General features: G+C 48.8%; 1 protein-coding gene and 1 long non-coding RNA gene across 3 annotated transcripts in view; one reads left to right on the top strand and one right to left on the bottom strand.

The window, feature by feature from the left end:
- Nucleotides 1-24,738, top strand: part of BCL2 (BCL2 apoptosis regulator) — a 158,632-nt gene that overhangs the window by 126,307 nt on the left and 7,587 nt on the right. The gene's annotated exons all lie outside the window — the stretch shown is intronic.
- Nucleotides 4,217-13,625, bottom strand: LOC116660655. Its single transcript, XR_004316239.1, has 2 exons — nt 11,977-13,625; nt 4,217-5,226 (listed from the first exon to the last, which is right to left on the bottom strand). It is a non-coding gene; the product is annotated as an uncharacterized LOC116660655 (long non-coding RNA).

Below are 24,738 nucleotides of genomic sequence, written 5' to 3'. Positions count from 1 at the left end.
ACACACACACACAACTACAGAGAGAAGACAAGCGAACACTCACCAAGGGAGGCGAAGGCACTGCTTGCTAAATTGGTCCAAAAGAGGGATTTCACCAAATGCAAATGTACAAAGAACAATACGTGTGACTCAAAATATCCGTTATGCTCTTAATGTGAGAGGGTGTGAGGCAGGGAGGTGACCTTTGAAAGGTTTTAAAGTTGTAAACTTTTGTAACCACATTGTTTTGATTGCTGGAGGATTTAAGAAAGGATTACCTCGGGTACCATCTTGGAAAAGTGATTAAAAAAAAAAAAACCTGCTTCCTACATAATATTTTGGGACGTGTTTCATTCTGTTTTTGCTTTGAAGACGCACAAGTCAAATGTTGACGAAGTAGCTCAACCTTTCTTAAGAAACCAGAAGTAGAGAGGGACCGGCTCCTGCTGCGTCTGGTCTTCTGCTCCTAGCCCCTCTGCCAGAATTTTGGTTCATTGGATCGGGGGTGTCCCCACCCCCATCCCAAAAGAAGCACAGTTGGCCTTGTTTTTTCTCCCACCCCGCCCCTCCTCCCTCACCGTAGGGCAACATCACGGCAGAGTAGAGTCACTGTTCCTCACCCTGAACGTGTGACTCTGGGCCAGACATTCCCTGAAGGTCTCCTCGGAAATTTGGAAAACAGGAAATGTGAAGACAATTTCTGATTTGCCTGGTCATGTGAACTCCTCTTTCGATGTTGCAACAGAATGTTGGAAAGGAGCACTCTGAGCTGTGGTTGGACCCTCCTCATCAGAGCATTTACTCCTCTGAGAATAGGGTGGATCTGACTGTCCTGCCTCAACTTTCCTCTTTCTAAACATGTCGACCCTGATGCCTAAAGAACAAAACCAGAAAAGAAACCCACTTGGTCCTCATTTCACGGTCAGGTTGCCAGCAGGGCTGCTGAGAGGGGCCCCTGTGCTTGTCCCTGAAAAGCCCCTTGGCACTTAATAAAGGCGCCTGTCCCTGCAGGCGTGTCTGTGCAAGCTCATGCACCATCTTCAGAACCTTCACAACCTGTGTTTGCAGTAGATGATTGATGGTGAGGCTTGCTTCCCACACATTTGGCTCTGATAATCTCCAAGCTAAAACATTCAGATGCAAATAATTTTAAAACGAAGTGGCTTCGAGGGATCTTTCTGGGAGGATGGAAATGCTGCTTGTCTTGATAGGGGATTGGGTTCCAGGGGCGTTTGCTTTTGTCAAAATTCATCAGACTGTACCCAGAAAATGTGCTCACTTTGCTGTATGTAAATTATACCTCCACGAAAATTTTTAAGATAGTGAAGTGGCGAGAGTTTGGAAAAAATAAAAAGTGGATATGATGTAAATGACTCCACTTAAAGGGATGTAGAAACCTTAAGAGTTGGCCAGTAGAAACTGAGAAATACACGTGAGCAGTCCCCCACTGTACAGGGAAATCTTTGCAAGGCGAGCAGATTGAGCCCGGCTTATAGAAACTACAGCTGGTTATGTGCATGCGTCTGTGTTTTCATATGTGGTTTTTTTTTTTTATCTTGATGTCCATTTTTGTTTGGCTTATTTCCCTGCTCAACTGGATTTTGTCTTCTGTTTCCTGAACACGGCTCCCCTACGGTACCGAATATCCCAGTAGAAAAAGGGACTGTCCAATAAATGACCACTGACGCCCTGAGACGGAGGAGCGCTTCCCCTCGCTCTGGAATATTCTACTGAAATTAGCCCGTGCGTGTTGGCCTTAAGGGCATATGTAAAAATGGAAAGTGAAAGGAGAGACATCCATGCTTGCACCAGTCTTGAGAAAATTCCCAGCTATCTCTGCTTCTTAAAAAAAAAAAGTCATTTCAGAACGTTTACTTTGGAAAAACTATTTTTGCCCCACAAGAAACATAAAACATGTGCTCAGTAAGTAGTGTTATTTATATTAAAGTAAGAAAACGGGGTTTGTGGCTATGTCTGAACGGGGGTGAGTGGGGGCACCGGTTTCCTTTGCTTTCTCTCTCTCTTTCCTCCTCTTCTTGGCGACCCGGAAGAGCAGGTGTGGAAATTCCCGCAAGGGTAAACCAGTGCCAGTTTCCACGTTTGTATACGGAGTTTCATGTTCTTTTCTGACAGGTCAGGCTTTTTGTCATCATCTCATCTTGAAACTCGAGAGGAAGGGAATGGAAGAGCGAATTGCTAATATCGGAGGCTTCTGGAAATTCCCCTTTTATGGTACATGAATCTTTCTTAAGAATAGTTCTCTTTCAGTTGTGTTTTTGTGATTTTGGTGAAGATCGCTTGCCCAGCCCTACCTCTGATTTGCTTAAGCGTGATCCCAGCTCTCTTTCGAGCAGGGACTGGAGAGGGTGAGAGGGAGGATAACTTGCTCTTCACTGTTTGGGAGACAAGAGCTCCATGGAGACACTTTTTTTTTTTAGGTCGATAATCTGAGTATAAATCTATATTCACATGATTTTAAATAATCCAGTCCCTTTTATAAACTGATAAATCTCACATGAACTAATGACTCACCATGGCCTAAATGGTGACTGGCAGCTTTATAAAATACTGTTGGCGTTTTGTGCGTTAATGGACACGATCAGTTCCAGTTACAACCTGGCTTAATGGAAGCTGACCAACCTGTTTTCAAGTCAGTACAATACAGGGTGATTTTCAAGCGAAAAAGCTTTTTTCCCACACCACTTCAGAGGATGCCTTCTTGAAGATGGATGTAGGCTTTGGATCCTGGCCCTGGGACAGGCTTGGGTCCGATGTGCCTACAGGTGGACAGGGGGCCCCTGAAGGAAGGCAGATCTTGGGGCTCTTGGGACAGGCTGGCGGGCTGCTTGGGGGGCTCGGAGGGCCGGGCCCAGACTGAGGCCTGGAATGCAGGGGAGCGTGTGACAGCCAGTCCCCAGGCGGGGCTGTGAGGGACTATGCTAATTAGTGAAATGCCTGTGAGGGCCGGGTCACTGGGCGGCCAGGTAAACAGTATCAGGTTATTCTGCGTTGGCAGAGGGCAGCAGTGGCTAAGTGCCTTCGCTGCGGAGTTGCTCTCGGCAGTTACTTATTAATTGCACCTCAAGGCACCGCTAGGTTAAAGTAAAAACACTCCTCTGGGAACTCTGTGACTTTCTCACTCCCCCAGCGTCCAACCAGTCCACTCCTGCAGTGTGGGCACTGGGAGGGACCTCCTACCCGGGCACTTGTCTGAGGACAGCTAGCTTCCCAGGCCCCGGGGGTCCACGCCCAGGCCCCACCTCCATCACAGGAACCCTGGACTCTAGGCCAGGTGAGTTCAGACCCAGTCAGAGTTTTTCTTATGAAATATCTTGACTTCTGAGTTTCTTTTTCCTGCTACGTTGAACCCTGTCTATGTTTGTTTTCTTTCTAATTTTGGCTTTAAAAAAAAAAAAGAAAAAGAATGTTTGGGTACAGTGTAAAAGTTTTCTCATATCCAGACTGGAAACTCCCTAGTCACCCTGAAACCAGGCAGGTGCCTGTTTGTCTCTCTGTCAATAAACAGTGTGTGCCTGGCCTGGAAGTCAGCCTCCGGTAGCCGTGGTGGGCCCGGCCCGTCCCCGTGTTCGAGGGGGGCCGGGCGCCCACGTCAGGGGCAGCGCCCACCTCTTGCTCTCCTTTTTTGATCTTCTGATACAGACCACATAGTGTTCTCTTCACGGTACTTTGATGACATATGACGTAGAGACACAGGTGTGACCTTTACACTGTGCATGGCATTAGCATTACAATAAGTGGGAGAAGATAAAGCCAGCTGGAGTTCAAGGTTAAAGCCGAAAACAACTAATACAACGTCTCGCTGAAAACAGTGTCACAGAGCCAGGCACAGGTCCCCCTCGAGGGGGGCTCTGTTCAGTTGCCTCTTGCGTTGTTTTATGAGCCAACCCCTGGCGAACAGTTTCTATGAGATAAGCCATCTCTTGAGGTACAGATGTAGCTGGTGGCTCACGCTCTGAGGAGCCCCCGGGCCACGCTCCGGGATGCTGCTGGATGGATGGGAACGTTGGAAACTGTTTAGAACAAGGCGTCATGAGGTGTCTGGGCCTGGCCTCCATGCCGCTTGGCATTTCACTTCTCTGGGACTCAGTTTCCCCGCCTAAAAAATAAAGGGACTTGGACTCCATTCTTTTATCTTCTTGCCTTCTGGTTTATCCAAACAGAGGACGCCTAACCCACTTAATTCCTCAGGAAAACAAAAACGAATTGTCAGACCCACCATTAACTTAACTGTTTATTTGTGCGAAGGCTTTCTTATTTAGCTCCGGGACTCACTGTCTAAGCGGGAAGGGGGGTGGCCCCAGGCTTGTGTGAGTGGCTGCGGCGTATTCTCCTCACTGAGCTCGGGGAGAGGAGACAGGAGAAGCTAGAGGGCGTCTCCACGGTTTACTCTCCACCCCCGGCCGCCTCTGGGCAAACGCTTCTACCTGCATCTCTGGTTGGCTCAGAAATCGGGAAATCAGGACTCTGGGCACAGAGCCCCTGGGTTATGAAGTCCACTGGTTTGAGTTACTGAGCAGAACAGGGGAGCCCCCACCCCACGCCAAATCAGGCCTTGGAAGGAAGCCTCTGTTTCTGTTCCTGTGGACGTCAGGTGGATGGGCAGGTGGACATGCGACATGCTTGCAGCACTCAGGTCAAGGTCAGGTGTGGGGGACGCACCCCTCCAGGTGATTGGGTGGAGCCAATGTGCTAAGGCAGGGCCTCTCACCAAGGCTGAGTTTGCCTCCCAGGGGACAATGGCATGGTCCAAAGACATTTTTGTTGTCCCATCTAGGCAGGGAATTTAGTGGATAGAGGCCAGGGGTTCTGCTGAACAGCCTACAATGGTCTCCCATCCCCAACAGAGAATTATCTGGCCCCACAAGTCAGTGGTCTGAGTCCAGAAGCCTCTTCGTATTCTGTAAGTTGAAAGTACTGGGCTGAGGTGAATGGCTAAAGTTATTTGCAGTTTTTTCCCCTAGTCCCTTTCTGCTGCTGGAGGGGCTTTGTGTCAACTCTTTGTTCCTTCACCTCTTTGTCCGTCCTTGTCTTCTGCCCCTCAGCCTTTCTTTTCTTTGGAACAAAGCTCATGAATATGCCCTGGGGCCTTCAGGATTACTTGAAGATGCCCTCAGACAAGACAAGCAGTGAGAACAGGAGTCCCAGGAATGCTGAATGCACTTTACCTGGGCCGCACAGCTGGTTCACACCCGGGTCCTGAGAGAGCCCCGGGGATGAGACTCGGACCTGCAAAGAGAAAATGGGGGGTGGGTGAGCAGAAGAAAGAGGGTGTGACAAGCAGTCCAGGGACAGAAAGGAGGAGAGGGCTCCAGATGGCCCTCACAGGCCCTCCTCTCTTCCCCACCTCCCCAGCCTGCATCTCCTTCACCCCCTCACCTGTTTGCCTCCCTCTGCATCTCAGCCACCATCCTCCTCTTCCCTCTCCAAGCCAACAGGGGGCAGCAGAGAGCAGCAGACAGCGCCGACAAGCAACAAACCCCATCTGTGAACCATCCCCTCACCCAGACTCCAGGACGCCCTGTAGCTTCCAACCCAGACCCAACCCAGTTGGGTCTCTGACACCCTCCTCTTCCACCCAATGTCTCTCCACACCCTCAGCCCCCCAGAGATCCCTCCCCTCTCGGCGCACGGCACACTGCACCGCGCTCTACTACACACCACTCTGCCTTGACTATGATAGGATATAAGCTCCTCAAATCAAAAACTACGAATCCTGCAAAAAGAACTTTACCAGCTTCAAAGTGTTCATACTGCTGTTTACACATTTGCATTCCCTATCACCTCCTTGAAAGGAAAGGGAAACTGAGATCCTGGACAGTTCCATGGAAGCTAAGAGAGGCGTGGAAGGGAGTCACAGTTACTGAATGCCAGTCCCTGTGCTAAATGCTTCACGAAAGTAATTTATTCTGATGCCAACTCTAGAACTAGAGTCTTATTTTCCACGTTTTATGAATTGAGAGACACGGAGGCTCAGACACGTTGAAGACCTCATCTACCATGAGTTCATATTTAAGTATTTCCAAGGAAAGAAAAGAGAGCAACTAAGTCATGCAACGCACTGACACAGCTGGGAATTTGCAGAGTTGAGGTTCAAATCCAGTTCTGTCTTATTCTGATGTTTGTGCTCTGTCTTCTCCATCAGGCTGCCTTCTGGAAGGGTGGGAGATGCAGTTGCAGAATCAGAGGCTAAGTGAAATAATTTCTCAGGCGAGAGAGTGGGCAGGCAGCAGGGCTCCATGCAGGTGGAGCTGCATGAAGCTACACTGGTGTGCTAGCCTCCTGTATCCGCTGCTGCAGGAGCCAAATACGTAGGCAGAAGATACTTAAGTTGAAGATAAGGCATTACCCCCTGATGAATCCACCATCCTGATACAGTGGATATCCTACAGTTTCACCAAACCCATGTGATCACGTCTTAAAATAAGAAAAGAACCTCTACTCTCATATGTGCTGACAGTAGGCATGCGAGTTATTATCTTTTCGTCTCTTCGGAATACTTTGCACTTCACTGTTTAATAGTAAGAACGTTGAGGAGTAGCGCTCTGTAGAAAAGTTGGTTGGTTTGTTTACAAAACCCTATGCACAGATGCGAGAAGATGAAAGAGATTCAGTCACTGCCTCCCTTCTGCCCTCATTTGACTTGACAGTAAAATCAGTTAGCCTTCGGACTAAGAAAAATTTTGACCAATTAATGAAAAAAAAAAGTTTAAATTTAGAATTTCTTGAAAGAGGTGTGTTTTTAAATTTTCAACTACCTAGAATTGGGCACACAAAGTGTTGCCAAGTGGCAGCTCTGCTGAGCGAAGAGTGACCACATCAAAACATGGGGCTCGGTCTGGTGTGCTCTGTTTCTGCGCTCATAGCAGTTACATCTCTTTGGTGTCAAATGCATGTTTTTAAAAATCTTGAACACTGTTTTCTCTTAGTTAGATAAATAAACTCCTTGATGGCTATTTATAACCGTTTGTTAGTGAGTCTCTCGTAAGCGCTACAAAGCAGTCCCGACATGAAGGGGATGTTTTGCAGGCTGGCTGTTGAATAAAGACCGTCTGTTTTGATCAGAGTCTCAGTATCTCCGACCCAAGCCCATGCTTGAAGTTCTGAATTCGTGTTTCTCAGACTGTCATCCAAAGCTGTCCTGCCGGCTGCTGTCGATTATATACGTGGAGAGCAGCTACCGGGTTTCCTCCCTCCTGTGTAGGGGCCTGGCCTGGAGAATTCACCATTGGGCCCATTTCACTCTGTTTCTCAGCTCATTTCTCCAAGGGCTCAAGGCACCACTGAAAACCTTCAAGGCACAGAAAGCCAGTGTTTGAGGGGCATTTGGTTTCAACTTGCTCGTGTTTGAACATTTATATTTATAATCGTGCTAATCTCTAAGGCACTCAGATCACATTAAGAGCTTTAACTAAGGCTGCCAAGGAAATTAGCGTGTATCCACATGACTAGGAAGGATGAGAAATTGGGTTGGGCCCACAGAAATGTAAGAAGCTCTGACTTTCATGTCTATGATCTTTTCCATGAGATTTTGTTTGGAAAGCCGTGCGGTCAGGCGTCCCCTGCCTCTCCAGCTTCTGCTGTCACTCTGTCCCCAGCCCCTGGCTCACCCTGGCCACCTGGCCTGGATGAACTGCCCACTCATTCCTGTGCTTCCTGGAACCCTGCTCGAGGCCGTGGGTCTGGGCCACACCCTCTGCCACTTAGGTCCTTCCTTCTTCCTGGCTTCCACATACTTGTCTCCAGCTCGAGGCAGAGGAATGGTTGTGATTTTCTCTTGCGTCCACCCCAGAGTTGAGGTCACGCTAGACACGTAGCTGATGCCCAGTAGATAGTGCAGGATGGGCGGTTGGTCAGGCAGGGGGTGGGTTTGTGCTGGGGGTGGAGGGGAGATGAGCCATCGGGGAAAGTAGCTGAGGGTCATGACAGGCCCTGTCGGTGTGAGGAAGGGAATTTTGGGGGGAAGTCAGAACAGATTAACTTGACCCATCAATTAGGCTAATTTACAGAAAAAGCACAAGAAAGGAGAAAATTCCCTCTGAGCAGTTAGAGAGGTCAGAGAGACGCAGGGGATGTCCCTGGTTGCATTACAACCAAGATGACTTGCCAGGTTGTTTCTTTAAGCCGAAATGAGAGCTCAGTGAAGTCACAATGAGAAGAGGCCCCTCTGCCTTCTTGTTGGAGACAAGGCTTAGTACACTTTGAAGAGTGTCGCCTGTCAAATCAGAAGACTATGGCAGCAGCCGCCTGGTGGAGGTGGGAGAATTACCCCCCACTCTCGCAACCCAGATAACTCCTTCCTGAGCAGCGACTTTTGTGTCTCACTCATACATTCCCAGAACTGTCGCTGCCAGGGGGTCTCCAAAACGCGTTCGCTCAGCATCAGCGTGTTTAGGAATCCCCGGCCAAATCTACTCCTTTCTTCTTTCATGGACACTGCTGGTGTCTCAGACTGAAATAGCTCCCTGGAACCTGGGCAGAGTCTGGTTCTAGAATTTGTGCCAGGCTGTGGGGGTCCAGGAAAGGCTTGGTGGTGATAGTGTCACAGCATTAGGGGGCTGTGGCTTGAGAGAAGATTCATGGGAACAGAGATGAATGCTAAGAGAAAGTGGGGGGACGGCAAATTAAGAGAGAAAAGGGAAGGGAAAAAAGATACACATTACAATAAAAGCAATATCATTACAATGCGCAGTGGACCCAAAAGTGACTTTTCTGTTTTTCTTGGGGCCCTCCTGGACATTCACTATTGCTAGAAGGTGGCAGCAGAGTGTTTTCTGTGGAATCCACACTTGAAAAGCAGAGAATCCTTAGCAATCTTTCTGCCAGATCTCCATTTCTCTCATTTTCTGGCTGACTCAGGCAAAGTGGGGAAAAATCACATCTGGACAATGAACCATCTCCCCAAATCTAAAAGCCTTATGTCAAGAAAACCCTTCCTGTAGAGAGACGAAGAGGTAAACACTGTATTTGATTCCAACTGAAAACTAGAGAAAGGGTGAGAAATCAGAGTTATTAGTGACACCTCCTTCCTTCCTCACTGCTAACCCTTGGCCAGGCCACTATAACAGCAGTGTTATTTTTCATGCCTGAAAGGAAAATTGGAGATTCCATCAAGAAAAGGCTTTTAAAGGAAGGATGTGTTATTGCGATATGATTTGGACTCTCGCTCTAAATATATGAATGATTCCAATTTCTCTTAATACGAGTTGAGGGGGGTGGAATTAAATCTCACGGGGTTAGAATAGCAACTAGAAACAAGTTAGAGCCTCCTAATGTCAGCCACCATTTATCACATAAATGAGCTTGATTTTTTTTCTCATAATTTAAACTTATTCGAAGAGACAGAGCTGCTATAAGTAAGCAAGTCGCAGCTGTATTCAGCTTACAACATCTTGGCCCTGCGCAAGCCCATTTAGCTGGGAGTCGGAACTTGGTTTAGGGAGGCCATGTGAGAGAGTGGAAGGTCAGGCTGTTTTATGTCAGAATTCTGGGTTCAAGTTCTGGTTCCACCTTGGATTAACCATGCATCCTTGGAAGAATTACCTATTCTTGGTCATTTGTAAAGTGGAGGTTTCAAAAGTCATGCCTTATCCACCGGTTACTGGGAGGACCACACCAGCTGATAAGACAGGGAAGAATTTTATCAGCCATAGGATGTCCTATGCATATTCGTTTTCATTTTTAATAGGTACCTCTATACGAATGGGCAAGAGACAGTTATGGTTTCACCTTGATAGACTTTCAGTCTCTATTTAATAATGTTCGTTGTGTCCTGCCGTGTTCCAGCAGCAAACCAGAGACCAGGAGGTTTCATCGCCACTTCCTAGTACCACACTGCCTCAGTGTGAGGTTTACGTCTTACCCAGCAGCCAAATGATAATTTTTGGCCTTTAAAAATAAGGAGAAAAGCCCCAGAGCCAGAAGGATTAAGGATTAAGTTAATTTTTAAACCAACAAATCTTTCTGTATATTCTCTTCTCCTTTATATGGTGCCGGTAATTTTCAAAATTAGATTTTCCTCTGGGCATTTCATACTAAAGATGATGAAGTTCCCGGTCCCCTGTAATTGCATTTCTTTTGATTTTCCTTTATTATGACTTGCATATCACTGACACTTTTCCCCTGGAATGTTAAAAGTATACATCATCCAGCTAAAAGGAAAAAATACTGTCTTAATGAAAATGGAAGAGAGAGAGAAACAGGAGAGTCCTCTCTTTTGGTTCCAAACAAGGCAAAGCTTTCATTTCTTATTCTTCATTCATGCCAAGGTTGATGTCATGGAACCAAACCAGTTTTGAGTTATCTGAAATGAAAAAAAAGGAAAAAAAAAAAAAAAAGGCAGTTCAACAATCTTCTGAAGATTGGAAAACAAATGTTCCACAGCCTGATAACCCGAAAATGACTGAATGGCTTTTCTCTGTAATTTCTCCGGGTGGAGGGCGGTGGGGGACACATTCTGGGAAAGACTTAAGGAGGAGAGTTTAATTCAAGGGGTGCTCTCAGAGATCCAAGAAGTGCTGGAGGGGCTGGAAAGAAAGAACATGGTAACCTTGAGTACCATGGGGTTCTATTATCCGCAGAACAGAGATAGAAACCGTTAAGACTCCTTTGGTGGATGTATTGACGTATCACCGAGAGTTACTATTAGTGAGTGTTACTTATGAGTGATAACCAGAACATATCCAAGGGAAGTTCCTCTTGATTTTTTCACTAAACAATCTTCGTGTTACTGAAATACGGCTTTCATTCCATCTGAACCGTAGTCCTTGGCGCTGTTCCGTGGAGTCCCAAGCAGGAATGGATAGTTGGAACTTTAGAACCCAGCCTGGGAGTCTCATTCCTGGTACCTTGAAGATTTGGGCTTTTGTTTCTGTTGATACCTAAGCTGTCGGGCACATTCCTTGCTTCTCTGTTAGGGCAATTACTTCCAGTTTCCTCCAGTAAAACCACTAGAAGCTCTAGGATTCAGGCCTTCATTGCACCCAGAATAGACAGAATGGCAACTCGGGGACTTTTCATGAGAACCAAGAAGGCTCCAGGGGACTGTCTCTCCCAGTCTCCTGGTTGTGTAACGCTTTTCATCCTCCTTGCTTTGACACATAAACACAAAACAGAGTCCCAGAATCTACAAGTTATGAACCTTAGGGCCCGAAAGGGCCTTCAGAAGACAGATGGGACCTTTCTCTTCCTGTCACAGATGAGGCCCATGAAACCTGAAGAGGTGACTCCCTTGACGGGAGACCAGGAGAGGGCCTGAGCCCAGGGTCATCGACATCCAGACCCTACAGCTCGTCCGCTGCGTGGGTTGTCATGAGGCCAACGATGGTGTGACGGGCTTCTGAGCACAGCTCTGCTCAGACTCTGGCCTTTGAAAGAATATGGTCCCTTGTCCAACGTTAAAACTTGGAATTTTTTATTTTCTTATCAAAGGTCTTGTAGACTTGATGACAGTGAAATTATATAGTTTTTGATTAATATGATTGACATATAACATTATATTACAAGTTCCAGGTGTACAACGATTCAGTATATGTATTGTAAAATGATCACCACAATGTATATTAACAATACATTCATCGCCACAGTCATAACTTTGTTTCTTTTTTTTCACATTTTTTATTGAGTTACAATCATTTTACAATGTTGTGTCAAATTCCAGTGTAGAGCACAATTTTTCAGTTATACATGAACATATATATATTGTCACATTTTTTCTCTGTGAGCTACCATAATATAATTTTGTTTCTTGTGATGAGAACTTTCACGATCTACTCTTAGCAACTTTCAAATATACAATACAGTATTACTAACTCTAGTCACCATGCTGTACATTACATCCCCATGACTTATTTCATATCTGAAAGTTTGTATAAAAGTTCTTATAGACATGGTGACAGTGAAATTGTAATTTTTAACATTTAAAATTACCCTAAATAAAATGACCTTTTCCAACTGATGTACCAAGTTAATAAAACTTACCTATTTGAAGTTGTAATTCATCAACCATGAGCTGATGCCCGGGGTCAGACAGCCCTCAAAAATCCTCCAGGTGTGGATGGAATAACCCTAATGTTTTTTCTCAGCTTTTTGGGTTATTTGAGTAGGTTAGGATTACCTTAAAAGACATTTAAATGATGTTTCAGGTTCAGACGGAAATGAAAAGCACATAAAATTGTAAGACTTAAGAATTTCAAGAATTTGGCAGAGGTGAAAACTCACAAAGAAAACATGCAATTAGACGTTTTCGTTCTGCCCACTTATCCAGCACAAATCCCTCTCCAGTTGGCCTATCACTACTGGGCCGGGTTTAACCTGCAAGGGTTAATGGAGGACTGTGGAGCCAGCAGCTGGCCCCGACTCCAGCCAGGATCACAGGCCTGGAGGCCTCTCCGGCTGACACGGTCAGACGGCCACAAAGACGCCTGGCCTGACCCTGCACCATCTCCTGCAAGTTTCATGTCCATCTGTGCCCAGGATCAGGGTCGTGTCACCAGGGGGAGAGCTAGAAGGTTCCCGCACAGACCTTCCTGTGGCTGCGGAGACCTCACTTGTTCCAAATAGCCCACGTGCAGGCCTCTGCACATCTGAGAGGATGGGGAGTCACCATCTCCCAGGAATCTCGGAACAGACCTGTCCCAGAGAAGGGCAGACAGAGCAAGGCCAGGATCAAAAAATCAGAGCTGAGGAATGAACTTCAGCTGATAGAACGCGAAACAGGGAAAGAACAGGAAAGCTGTGCAAAAGACCAAGGCAAAGGAGGGAAGCAGAAAGGGGATTTCAGGGGGAAAAGGCTCTGGGAGGTAAGAGCAGCGTCCCGTCTGTGTCACGGTGGGGTCAGGAAGCCAGGTGGCGAGGTCTCCGAGGACAGGACGGGCTCAGGCGCAGCCTCTCTGTCCCCCTCCCGCACCCGCTCAGGGTGGGCTGAGCCCAGGGCTGCCGAGGCACCGTGTATTTAAGTAATTCTGCCTTCACTTGCTGGTCTTTGGCCTGGTGTGTTAGAGGCTTTGCCATGAACGTGTTCTCTCTCAGCTGCAACTCCTGAAACGTTCACAAAAGCACTTCTGATGAGTTTGGCCTGACTCTGGCAATCATGAACTCGCCCTGCAAACTTGCAGCCTTCCAGAAACAAAGTGAACATTAAAGGATTAAATACCCGGGGAGCAGATAGGTTTTGTAAAAAGCTCTGTGGGCAGGTTCCTAGGAATTTAAAGGTCTCTGGCTTTGTTAAGTGATGAAAAATGTCCAAGTTGAAGTCAGCAGAGAAAACTGTTACGAGTCATGAGACGGAGCGGGTGATGCCTGCATGGCCAGCTCTGGGCAGCAGGGTCTGGACGGTGTGGCTGGGCCCGCGCCTCCTCACCCCTCACTCTGCCCCAAGATGGGGGCAGAGGGTTTCTGCCGGGGACACTGTCACTTGGAGTCAGCAGGCAACGTTGAGCAGAGCCCTAGGAAGGGTTGAAATTCACTTGGCACCATGGAAGTGCCTAAGTCTCCTATTTAATATTCTAAATAGGCCTCAAGCTGGATTTGGTTTTGTGACGCAAGGAAATGCTGTTCTCCACATTCCAGAAGTCCCGGTGAAGCAGCCCTGGAAGTGGGAGGGTTTCCCCGGATGCCGTGGAAGGAATTTCTCCTTCGGGATTCATGTCTCTATCTACACGTCATTGTTAAATACTCGAGGTGGCGCGTGCAGGAGCCGACACCAGGGCCAAACCACAGAGCGAGGGATTCCAGAAAGCCGCACGCGTTCCCGTGGGATGCGGACTGCAGAGCGGCCGGGCAGCTGGGGGCTCGTGCCTGTGCTCTGTCCCTGCTCCCGGGGCTTGTTTTTGTGACTGCATTTCTTGAGCCTTCCCTGTCACCCTTTGGAACTTTTTGTCTTTAACTACTGCTTATCTCTGCCTGGATCTCAGACTTCTCTGTCTCTGACAGGAGAAGCAGAGAGAGTTGAAAAAAAATCCTACTTTGGAATTACACAGTTCAGACTACAGTTGTGTCCCAATGAGCTGTGTGACCTTGGGCAAGTTGTGTAACCTCTCTGACCCCAATCGCTTCTGTGTAATGTCATTTGTAAGTGCCACCTCATAGTGCTTTGCATAGCAGATCTCTCTCCTCATCCCAGAAGCAGACACTAAGTAAATACTTGGATAAGTAGCTTGACTGTGGTTGGACTGCTTGCTTCAGATGTGCTCGAAGGAGACAGCAAAGCGAGAGCAACCAGGGCCACGCTGGTGAAAACACCCCACGCAATGCTAGCAAGGGCGAGCCAAAGTTTGCACCGACTTTACCGTGAAAAGTATGTTGCATGTGGATCCAAGATTCGTGCACTTGGCCAGGGGGTTCCCTCAGTGGAAATAACAACTTGTTAGGCCCAGAGTCCCACCTGAAGGCTTCACCAGCCTAGACCTGAACTTCTCCTTATAATTTTGGCGATGAGCAGTATTTCCAGAGAGACATTGCTGTCTCTGAGTCGTCCCACTGGGAGAGCATTGACCAAGTCCTTGATTTGGGTTGGAGGAGCTCGTTGTCACACAGGCTGCATCTGTGCTGGGCACAGCTCAGGTGCCTGGTGCGTGTCTGCATCGTGGAGTTCAACTCAAGCTGTCCCCGCTGCGAGGCCTCGGCAGTGGAGGGAGCTGTGGGGCCAGGCATGGGGACACGGGCACTGGCTACTGTCCTGCCGGGTCCACCTGCAACATCCCGGGCTGCCCCTCGCCGAGGAAGAGTCGGCAGAGTAGGGCCCGGAGTGTGGTTCAGAGCCCTTCCTGAGTTCAGCCAGTGGATGCCTGAGCCTCTCTGTGGGCAGGCCCCGCAGGCCCCGCACTGCCAGCTACAGATGTGTCTGAGCACGTGACATGAGTGACCGTGGCCTCAGAAGCCGGGCTCCAGGAGCTCGGCCTCGCCCTCCAAGAGCCCACTGCCAATGATGCTGACAGGCCTTGTTCAGAGGCCTTGCTGCGCTGTGAGAGGGTGTCCTTGGGAGAGGCCAGCCCGCCGTCAGCTGTGCCCCCGGGGGCTGTGCTGATGGAAGACCCTCAGCCCCTCCACTCACTGGAAGCCCATCTGGGACTGCTGTCGGGACCTCCATCACTCTCTCCCCCGAGTCTCCCTGTGTCTCTGTCTCTCTCTGTAAGGCCCTGAGTTGTTCTGGCCACAGCGAGCACACTGTCAGAGTCCTTCACGGTAAACATCTATGGAGACGAGCAGCCACGCCAGCCTATCTGCATCCGTGCCTTAATGAGCCTGAGTCCAGGACCACAGCACTGACCTTGCCCCAGCTTGTGTGCCCCAGCCCTGACAGCTGTTGCCGTGGCCGGAGACTCTGCACTGTCCTGGTGATGGAGAGGTCTGCTGTCTCTCCTGGGTGCAGGAAGACTGTCTGATGCGGAAGGAAGAGGGCTGTCAAAGAGCCAGGCGGCGCGCCTTGAAATGCATCTGTTTTTATTCACGTTGAGTCTTTCCAGGTGAACTGAACTAAATCACAAACTACAAAATGAAAGCAGATTTTTCTTAGCACGCCCAGATGGAGCCCACTGAGCGAGCTCACCGCCGGGCCCCACCCCTCCGCCCCCGAGGGTGTTGAGGGGGTGCTTGCCCTTCTCTTCCTGAGGGGGGATGGATCTGTGGTGTGCTCCGAGAACCCCCTCGTCATTCTGACCATCAATCACACAATGACTCACGGGGCTGCAGAACTGGGGGGCTGAGAACAGGGTAAGGCTTATCACATTCCTGGGTGCTTTTCAGCAGGATGTTAGCATTCTGGGAGGTCTAGGCAGAGTTTGGGGCTCACTGGCTGCGGACTAAGAACACCAGGACCAGCACCATCAGGGGCAGCTCTGGTCCTGGGCAGATGTCTGAGCACGCCATCGAGGCAAGGGCCCAGGAGCCAGTGTGGTGTGGGGCTCCCAGAAGAGATGGCGCTGCTGATTTCTCCACCAGCCCTGAAAGCCAGGGTCAGGGTCAGGGCCGGCATGGCTGGTGGCTGGCGGGGCCCCACTGAGGATGGCACCCATGCAACTCCTTCTGTTTCGCTCTTTTCACTCTGACACACCCGCCTCAGGTCTGAGGCCACTTTCAGCAAGTTCCTATTAGTGTGCTCTCCACCATCGCCAGCCTCAGTCAACACCTGCTGATTTAAACAAGTGCGAATCAGACATTCAGCCCCCAACTCTGGTCCTCCTTGTTTGATAAATGAAGGACCCCCTTTCACCCCCGTCCCCCAGCAGTGGTGTCCTGATGACAGGACTTAGGCCAAGCTGCAGAACTCAACAAGCCTCTGCTTTCAGTTCCTGTTTTGGGGCAGATTTTCATGAATTAACTCTTGCAGCAGCAGGGAGGGGGTAGGTACCTCGGCCATGTCATGTGTGTGTCGACCCCCATGGCAGGTACGGCGGAGCGCTGCTGGCTTGGTCCAGACAGTGACTGTGGCCATCAGGGAGTGCCCAGGCTTATCTGCCACCAAGCACACAGCGATGAAGTTCACGCGCACATACAGGCGGGTCTGGACACCTGCGAGGGGGCCGCACCTGTGAGCAAGGGTTACAGAACAAGCAAGTCCTTCTGTCAATGACACCAGGCTCAAAATAGTTTAGTCCCCTTCTTCATGTAGTGTAAGAAAAATAAATTTTTTAAATAATTGGCATACCATAAAATTCAATTCAAAGTGCTATATCAGTTTTTAGTATTTATATTTGCAAGGTTGTGCAACCATCACAGTTCTCTAATTCCAGAACTTTTTCATCAGCCCGAAAAGAAAAAAAGTCCTCTCCATTTTCCTCTCTCCCTATCCCGTGGCAGCCACGAATCTACTTCTGTCCCTGTGGATTTGTCTAATTTGGACATTTCATATAGATGCATCATGTAACATGTGACGATTTATGCCTGGCTTCTTTCACTCTGCATAAGGTTTTCGCGGTTCATCCACGTTGTAAGTTGTGTCAATGCTCCATTCCTTTCTGTGGCTGAATAATATTCCAAGGTACGGATGGTACCCCCTTTTGTTTATCTGTTCATTGGCTGATAGATATTTGGGTCATTTCCACTGTGGGCTGTTATGAATAATGCTGATATGAATATTTGTGTAGAGGTTTTTGTGTGAACACACATCTTCAGTGTCCTCGGGTATATATCTAGGAGTGGAATTGCTGGATCATGGGGTCACTGTTCAACTCTTTGAGGAACCACCACTGTTTTCCACAGAGGCTGCACTGTTTTCTATTCCCCCAGCCACATGTGAGGTCTCCAATTTCTCTTCCTCCTTGTCAACACTTGTTATTGTTCACTTTTTACATTGTAGCCACGCTGGGGGAGGTGAGAAGTGATATCGCATTGTGGTTTTGATTTTAATTTCCCTGCTGACTGATGAGGTTGAGTGTCTTTTCTTGAGTTTATTGGCCATTTCTTTGGGGAAGTACCTGTTCAGATCTTTGCCCGTTCTTTAATTGGGCTATTTGTCTTTTTATTGTTGAGTTGTAATAATTGCTTTTTTTTTTTTTTTTGCTCAGCATACTCTCATGACCGACAAAATATCATAAAGTGATATTTCCCCCCAAACAGTGAAAATAGTTTGAAAGCCTGAAGCAAGAAGAGGCCAAGCGCCAGAAAATACAGAGCGCTGTAGCCAAAAGGAGGTAGTGGAATGAGGAAAGTCAGGAAGAAAAATGAAGTAACTTTGTTTTAAAGCCAAAATACTGTGAGGCAGTTTACGGCAGCCTCGGTGCCCGTGAGGGCCTGGGGAAGGCGCCCTTCACATGGGGACCACAGGGCTGGTCTCTTCCCGCCTCCCCAAGCCCTGCAGGGTGAATGTACCGCCACACACATGAAGGGCTTTGAACATACTGAGAACACTCTCACGCTCATAAAAGCTGCTGTAAATGCACGAGGATACAAGCAGCGGTCCTTCCAGGGCAGGCCTGTATCTTATTTAGCTGTAAGGCTCCTCAGCACCCGATAAAAAATGTTTGGCTCCCGAATGAATCAGCAAGTCGAAGATGAGATGGCAAAGACTCGTCTAGCAATGGCCTTCAGTCTCTCTTGTTTTGGTTTGTTATACGAACCTGATGAACTAAATAGCACAATTATTAACATTTTTTAAAGCACATTTTGCTCTAGAGGCGTTGCTTTGCCCGTTTCCACTGACATCTTTTGCAGCTCTGGACTGTTCTCACCTCCTGGCAGGAGGGACCGAGGCCCACAGGTGGCCAAGTCCCACTCCCTGCAGTATTTGCATAGCTAGTGCAGCGGGGAATTGGTTACTGTCCTTCCCTCCAGGTAGCAATGCCTGCCACGGCCCCGAGAGCCAGCAGACTAGCAGAACCTCTGAGCTCCTGCCTGGGAATGGCGGCCTCTGGCTCAGGTCTCCTCCAGCAGGTGGACATGGCCAATGGCCTTTGACCTGGCTTTTTGGCTGCAGGGTCCTCAGAGCATCAGACTCCTTTGCAAATTAGCTTCAAACTGTGCCCTCCCTGCTCAAGAAAGGAAGGAACCGTTGGGGTTCTCATTTTTCTGCCCTCCCTCCCTCCCAAGGGCCCCTGCCTGATTTGCATCCTCAGCTCAATTTGCATCACAAAATACACCCAAACTTCCCTGGACCTGCTGTGGTAGGCTGGCAAGTTGTGTTTTTTTGTTTTGTTTGGGTTTTTCATCTGTTGCCTTTTCTCTCGCAGGTTTCTGGTTACATCCAGATGACACTTAGATTAGGTTTCACTTTATGTCCTTGGCCTGTGATTCAAATGACCCCTCCGCCGGGCCCAGAGTCCTTCCAGGATTGAGCCCCATTCACTGGAGGTGGTCTCAGGGGCAGCCCCGCAGGCCTCGGAGGAGAAGTCAGCCTGCTTCTCACGATTACTAGCTGCAGTGTCCTTCAGTTACATGCTCGAGGGTTGTTGGATTTTTTTTTTTTTTGTCTCTTTCCTTTTCCCCCCAAACCTGGAATCAATATTTCAGGAGTCAAGGGGAAGGGGAGGAAGGAGGACGAGTCCCAGGGGACAGAAGTTTGCAGCCGCCCAAAGCGATTCTGTTCTCCAGACGGAACCCTCCAGATTCATTCAGCACAAAGTGGCTGCAGAGGAAATCCTGCCAGGCCAACGATAAGAGGGGAAATGGAGTCACTTCCTTACCAGCTGCTTTATTCAGTCAGAAAAAAGCTCTTGCTTCCTTGCGTGTGCGGTGCTGGCCACCACTCCCTGCGGCCCGGCCTCCAGCTTCCCCTTTTGATCTCGACCACGGTTGGTGTCAGGAGAATCACTGCTTCCTCCGCCTCAGGGAGAGCCCCCCCCCTCTGCTGTACATGTCTCCCCCCCGACCCCACGTCCTTTTTTCTCTTTCCTGCAACATTCCCTCTCCTCAGAGGTTGTATGTCAGTTGGTTCTGTGAGGTGGAGAAACCACAGACAGTGTTTATTAGGGATGAGTCTCACACCCCTTTGCAGAATCCAAGACTAGTTACCACTGGCTGTCTTTATGTTCCTATGAACATCCAGGAACGGCTTCGGGCCTTTGATCACCTCCCCTGTCCTGCACAACGGGACACCAACGCTGCTTCTCTGGTCAGTGCCTGGGGTTATTATGTGTTTACCACTAGGCAGCATGTTCAGTCTTTATAACAAAGCAGGATTCTCCCTGATGGAATTTAAATGGTCCTGTAATTTTGGAAAATGCCCTACAGTTTATCTCTCCCAGACTCACGGGGTGTACAGATGGGGATGAAATTCAGAATAGTTAACAATCAATATGGCACAGACATTGACCAGTAGGATCCAGTGCTGACCATTATGAACTGGCTAAATGTCAGTTCCTTCTGGGAAGACACTAGAGGCTCCTGAGAAAAAGGGCATTGGGTTTTGTTTAAACCCATCATTTATTTGTTCTTTGAACAGGCTCCTTTTTAAAAATATCATCTATTAAGATTTGTTTGGAAAAACTATTCTCTAGCAAAAGAAATCAGTGTATTTCAGTTCTACAGACATTTGCTTAGTGCCTAATATGTGACAGGGATACGTGCTCCAGGGATCCAAAGACAAATAGAACATGGGCCCTTCACCTTCAGGTGCTAGTAGTTGAATGGGGGAAGACAGACATATAAATGTAATCTTCAGATAATACAGTGAACATGGAATAGCTGAGGATTATTTAGCTCAACCTAGGGGCTTGGAGTAAGTTGCCTGCAGAGCATAATTGCACTGAATTCCTGAATGAACCAAAATGAACTTACAAGTGACAGAGCTGAGCAGGGCGCTAGGTTGGGGCAGGGCATTGGGAGCCTTGGATGTGATGTTAAAGAATTTGGACTTAAGCATGGAAATGATAGATTCTGAACAGATCACCCTGGCTGCAACAGGGAGAGGAGATGGAAGGGTAGGGCACTGGACTACAGGCAGAGAGATCAGATGGGAAATGATAGCAGTAACCCTGGGAAGAGAAGGTAATGGGGATGGAGAGCTGTTTCAGGGGTCAGATCACTGGTGTGTATACTGCCCTGTCCAGTCCCTTTGCCCTTACCACTTCGGTGCTCTCTAGCTTGACCTCCAGCTACAAGACATACAGCATCTGGACGTCTTTCCCAAGGGCTTTCTCTGGCCTCTGGGGCCCACTTTACTTGTGCACATGACTGACCAGAAGTGCTGGGGGTATTGATGCCTCCATAGGAGCAACTCTCAGCCAATAAAGGGAGGGAGTTGGTATATATATACCCCAGCTCCCTAGCCACTTAGGGGCGTAACGAAAGGTGTGTGTTCTGCACTGGCCCCCAGGTCTCCCAGCAGGATTCAGTGCCAGGTGCCAGCAGCAGTAACTTGATTGATAAGGTAACTCATGGCCCCTTTCCCTTTTCTGTCTTACTTCCCCACTTCCCTGCTCATCTTTCCTGGGATCATCTCATAAACTGCTTATACTCCAGGCTTTCTCTTAGGGTCTGCTTCTGGGGTAACCCAACCTAAGACTGTATGATTTACTAGTGAATGACTGGATGGAGGGGAGGAAACATCCATCTAGGAGACTCTCGGGGTGTGGGTTTACTTGACAGCATGAACATGGTAAAGGCAGGAGAGAGGCAGGCTTGCTGAGGGGGCTATAATGACTCCAGTTTGGACAGGCTGCCTTAGAACTTCCAGTGGAACATCTAAGAAAGCAATTGGAATAGGAATCTGATAGTCAGAGGAGCAAGTCAGGCTGGATATAAAGATTTCAGAGACATCGTCATAGGGGATGGTGTTTAAGACCATGAGTGTGCAAGAGATCAGCCAAAGAGAGAGATAACCGTCCAGACAGAAGCCCTGGGAGCCTCAGGTATCCTTCAGGGCAGACAGAGGAGGAGGTTCCTATGAAGCAGCGGAGAAGAAATTCTGCAGGAGATAAAGACTTATAGTGATCTCCGTTCCAACATGCCAGAGTGCCCAGTCAGATATGACCTGAAAAGCATACAGTGGAATTAGCCACGTGGAGGATATTGGTGGTCTCAGGGCAGTGGTAGAGGGGGTTCAGAAGCTCAGTGGAGGAAGCAGCCAGGCTGAGTGGATTAAAATGTGGGTGGAAAGGCAGACAATGAGGGAGGGTTAGCAGTTTGTCCAGGAGGGCAAGAAGGGAGATGGTAATGTGTCAGGTGGAACCTAGCATCTGCATGGGTATTTTGAGGAATTCTGAACGTTGATATGCCAAGGAAATGGAGACAGAAGGAGGGTGTGGTTGACACTGTAGTTGAGAGCGGGGACAGCTGATGGAGGAAGGTTCCAGGAGCAATGGGAAACAGTGGAATAAGGGTGCAGGGAGGACAGACAGACAGGTGAGTTGGTGGGCGCATCCAGATAGGAAGCGGCAGTGATTCTTGCCCGATAGCCCAATTTTCTCAGAGAAGAAGGAGGTGACATCAGCTGCTAAACAGTGAGGAGGATGCATGAGAAAAGTGTGGCTATTTGGAATCCCATGGCAAAGAGCAGAGGGGAGATCCAGCCGAGGCTGAGTGGTTTCTAGAACCCACTGAGTTTGGAGACCGTTGATTTAGAGCAGCCCCCACCGGCATCGTTGGGCTTCCTTCCTCAGCAACACTTGGAAGGTCAGAGGAAGTTGCTGTGGGGGAGACCGCTGTAAGTCTTTATCTCCGGAGCATTTCTTCTCCATTGCTCCATGGATACCTCCTCCTCTGTCTGCCCTGATGGGGACTTGATGCTGCCAGGGCTTCCTCCTGGGCTGTCTTCTCTCCCTCTGGCTGATCTCTCCGTGGGGGCTGCCGTGGCACAGAGGAAGGCTGGGCTGGGAGGAAGCAGGTAGAGGGAGGCGGGGAGGAGGGGCCCAGGAAACAAAACGGCGGCGTGCCTCTGTTGAGCTTAGTTCAGCGTGTGCACAGAGGCATCCCTCTCTCTAGACTGTAGCTCTTTCAGAGCAGGATGGTTTTCCCCGCTTAGGATCTCCCATGATCATACAGTGCATCCACAGTCAGCTCAAAGACTGTGGAATGGAGCTGAATTCCTAATTTGTTCATTGCCAACCAAGTCCACGTTAAATTTCCCCGAGGCGTAAGGAGGCTGAGAACCAACACGGAGCCAGGGACCGGGACTTGAAGACACTGTTTTCGCTGTTACTTGTTTCACTCGATGTTATGTTGAGACCATCTTTCCTTGCCAATATATATAAGGTACAATTTTTAGCGGCCAACCCATATTCCGTTGTTGTATTTCCAGATATTTTTATTGTGAGATTTTTATTAATTTTTTATTCAAGATAAAGAACTAGAAGTGGGATTATTAACCGAAAGGACAGTACTTTTAAAAGCTTTTGATATGCCCTGCCAAATATGAGAGGTCTCTCCATTTACCTTTACCTCGGGGGTCCCTCACTTGTGTGAGAGTATCTGGGGCTCCCACCCGCAACCCCACCCCATCCTTTCAGCAGAACTCGGTCTTCTTTTTCAGGTTTTGCCAATGTGATTCATTTGTTTTTAAAATCTCATTGTATTTGGAGTCAGATTGAAGTGAAACCTTTGAAGCGTTCCGAAGGCAGAAGGAAAATTTTGGAGGGTGGGCAGCCTTGAGGGAGGTGTGTGTGAGAGAGGGAGCTAGAGCAGGAGAGGAAGGGAGGAAAGCGGGAGGGTGGGAGTGGTCCCGACGTGGGAGGGTGGGAGTGGTCCCGACGCAGGAGGGATGACAGTTTGCTGCCCCGCCTCCTCCCCAGCTTACAAGTCTTGAGTCTAGTCTGTTCCCATCTGTCCCGTCCACACCTCCCTGGCTTACTTCCAGCCCTGCAGCCAGGGTCTGCGGTTGGGATGTTGGCCGTCCTGCCCCACTGGTGCTGGCCCTGGGTGGAACTCTGACTCAGACCATCCATGGCCTCTGAATTTGAAATCTGTGGAGAAGCTGTCTGCAAAGGGGCACCCAGTGCCAGGGCACCGTCTGCCTCCTCTCTGATGTGAGTGCCCAGGGAGGAGAAAGGACTCTCACCCGCAGACCTGCTGGGCACAGCCCGGAGGATCGGGCACAGCCCTCTCAGTCCTGACATAACAAGGGCCGCCGTGCCTCCTGGATAGAGAGACTGGGATTTTGTCCCAATCACGTGACGATGGCCCAGGTTTTCTTTTTCCCTCTTTGTTGCTTTTAATACATAAAATGAGCATGTGTTTATTTAAAACAGCTTTCAAACTTAAACAAATAATGACAGACTGTTCAAACAGACTTCGGAAATCACCCTAATCAGGATGTTTGAAAAAGCAAGACAACTCTCCACCAGAGTAGCTTTTAGGATCTTCCATCCTGAAACCACAGGGTCTGCTTTGCACTTTATAATCGTAGATGGCAAACCTCAGGGGCCTGAGTTGATCTTGGGGCGGGGCGCCGGGTTAAAGGACGCCCCTCAGCCCCACAACCTGACTTCATAATACACGAAGAAGTAGAGGTGGGCATGCGTTATCATTTCCAGTTTTTAACCAGAACTCATCACATGTATGTTTTAATTCACAATTTCTATAGAAATCACCAAGCATCTTCAGAACCAAAAGCTGACCCCTGAGAGGGAGCTAGTAAATTGCTTCTGTGAAACAGCGGGCTGGGGAGACCATCTGGAGGGAAGGGCAGTGTGAGGAGGGATGGAGCAGGTTTGCAAGAAGACAGACCAGAGGACGAATGCTTCCACTAGTTCACACTCTGGGTCACATTTACAAACGGCCTTGAATCACCTACATTTATCTTTCAACCACCAAGTCTACGGGTGAAGTAAATGAGGCGCAGGGCTGGGTAATTTGTTCAAGGTCATGAGCAGTAAAATGTCAAAGCTGGGATTTCACCCGGACCTTTCCCCCAAGTCCAGAGCTAATTCCCAGACCCCTGAGGGCTGTGTCAGCATCTCTGTGCTCCTTCTTTGGGTCAAGGAATGCTACTTTAGCTCATCCCACTGTAGAAATGATGTGTTTCTTTACAATGCACATCAGAAAGTCGGCCATCAGGTCCTTTAGGAGCTGTTATTTTTGTGCGGGCTGGGGCTTGGGCGGGGGATTCCTCCAGCCCAGACAGGTGCGGGTGAGTGGTGTTTCTCCTGCCCTCTGGTTCTGGGCACCAGCCCAACCAGCCGGACTTTCTCCCTGCTTTCTCCACTGTCCCAGGATGGCTCCTGGTCCAGAAAGGTCAAATGGCCAAGGCCTCAGTCCGTTTCATATTCTGCCACAGAAAACTCCACTGGTAACTAAAGGAATGCAGGACCCAACCACTGACCCTCTCAATGTCAAGTTGAATTGCATGCCGTCCAGGCGTCCCTTGGCTGG

This window comes from Camelus ferus, chromosome 30, assembly GCF_009834535.1.
Source record: "Camelus ferus isolate YT-003-E chromosome 30, BCGSAC_Cfer_1.0, whole genome shotgun sequence".
In the NCBI taxonomy this organism is placed as follows: Eukaryota; Metazoa; Chordata; class Mammalia; order Artiodactyla; family Camelidae; genus Camelus; species Camelus ferus.
Note: the sequence above shows the minus strand (reverse complement) of the source record. Positions and strands in the feature narration are given on the sequence as shown.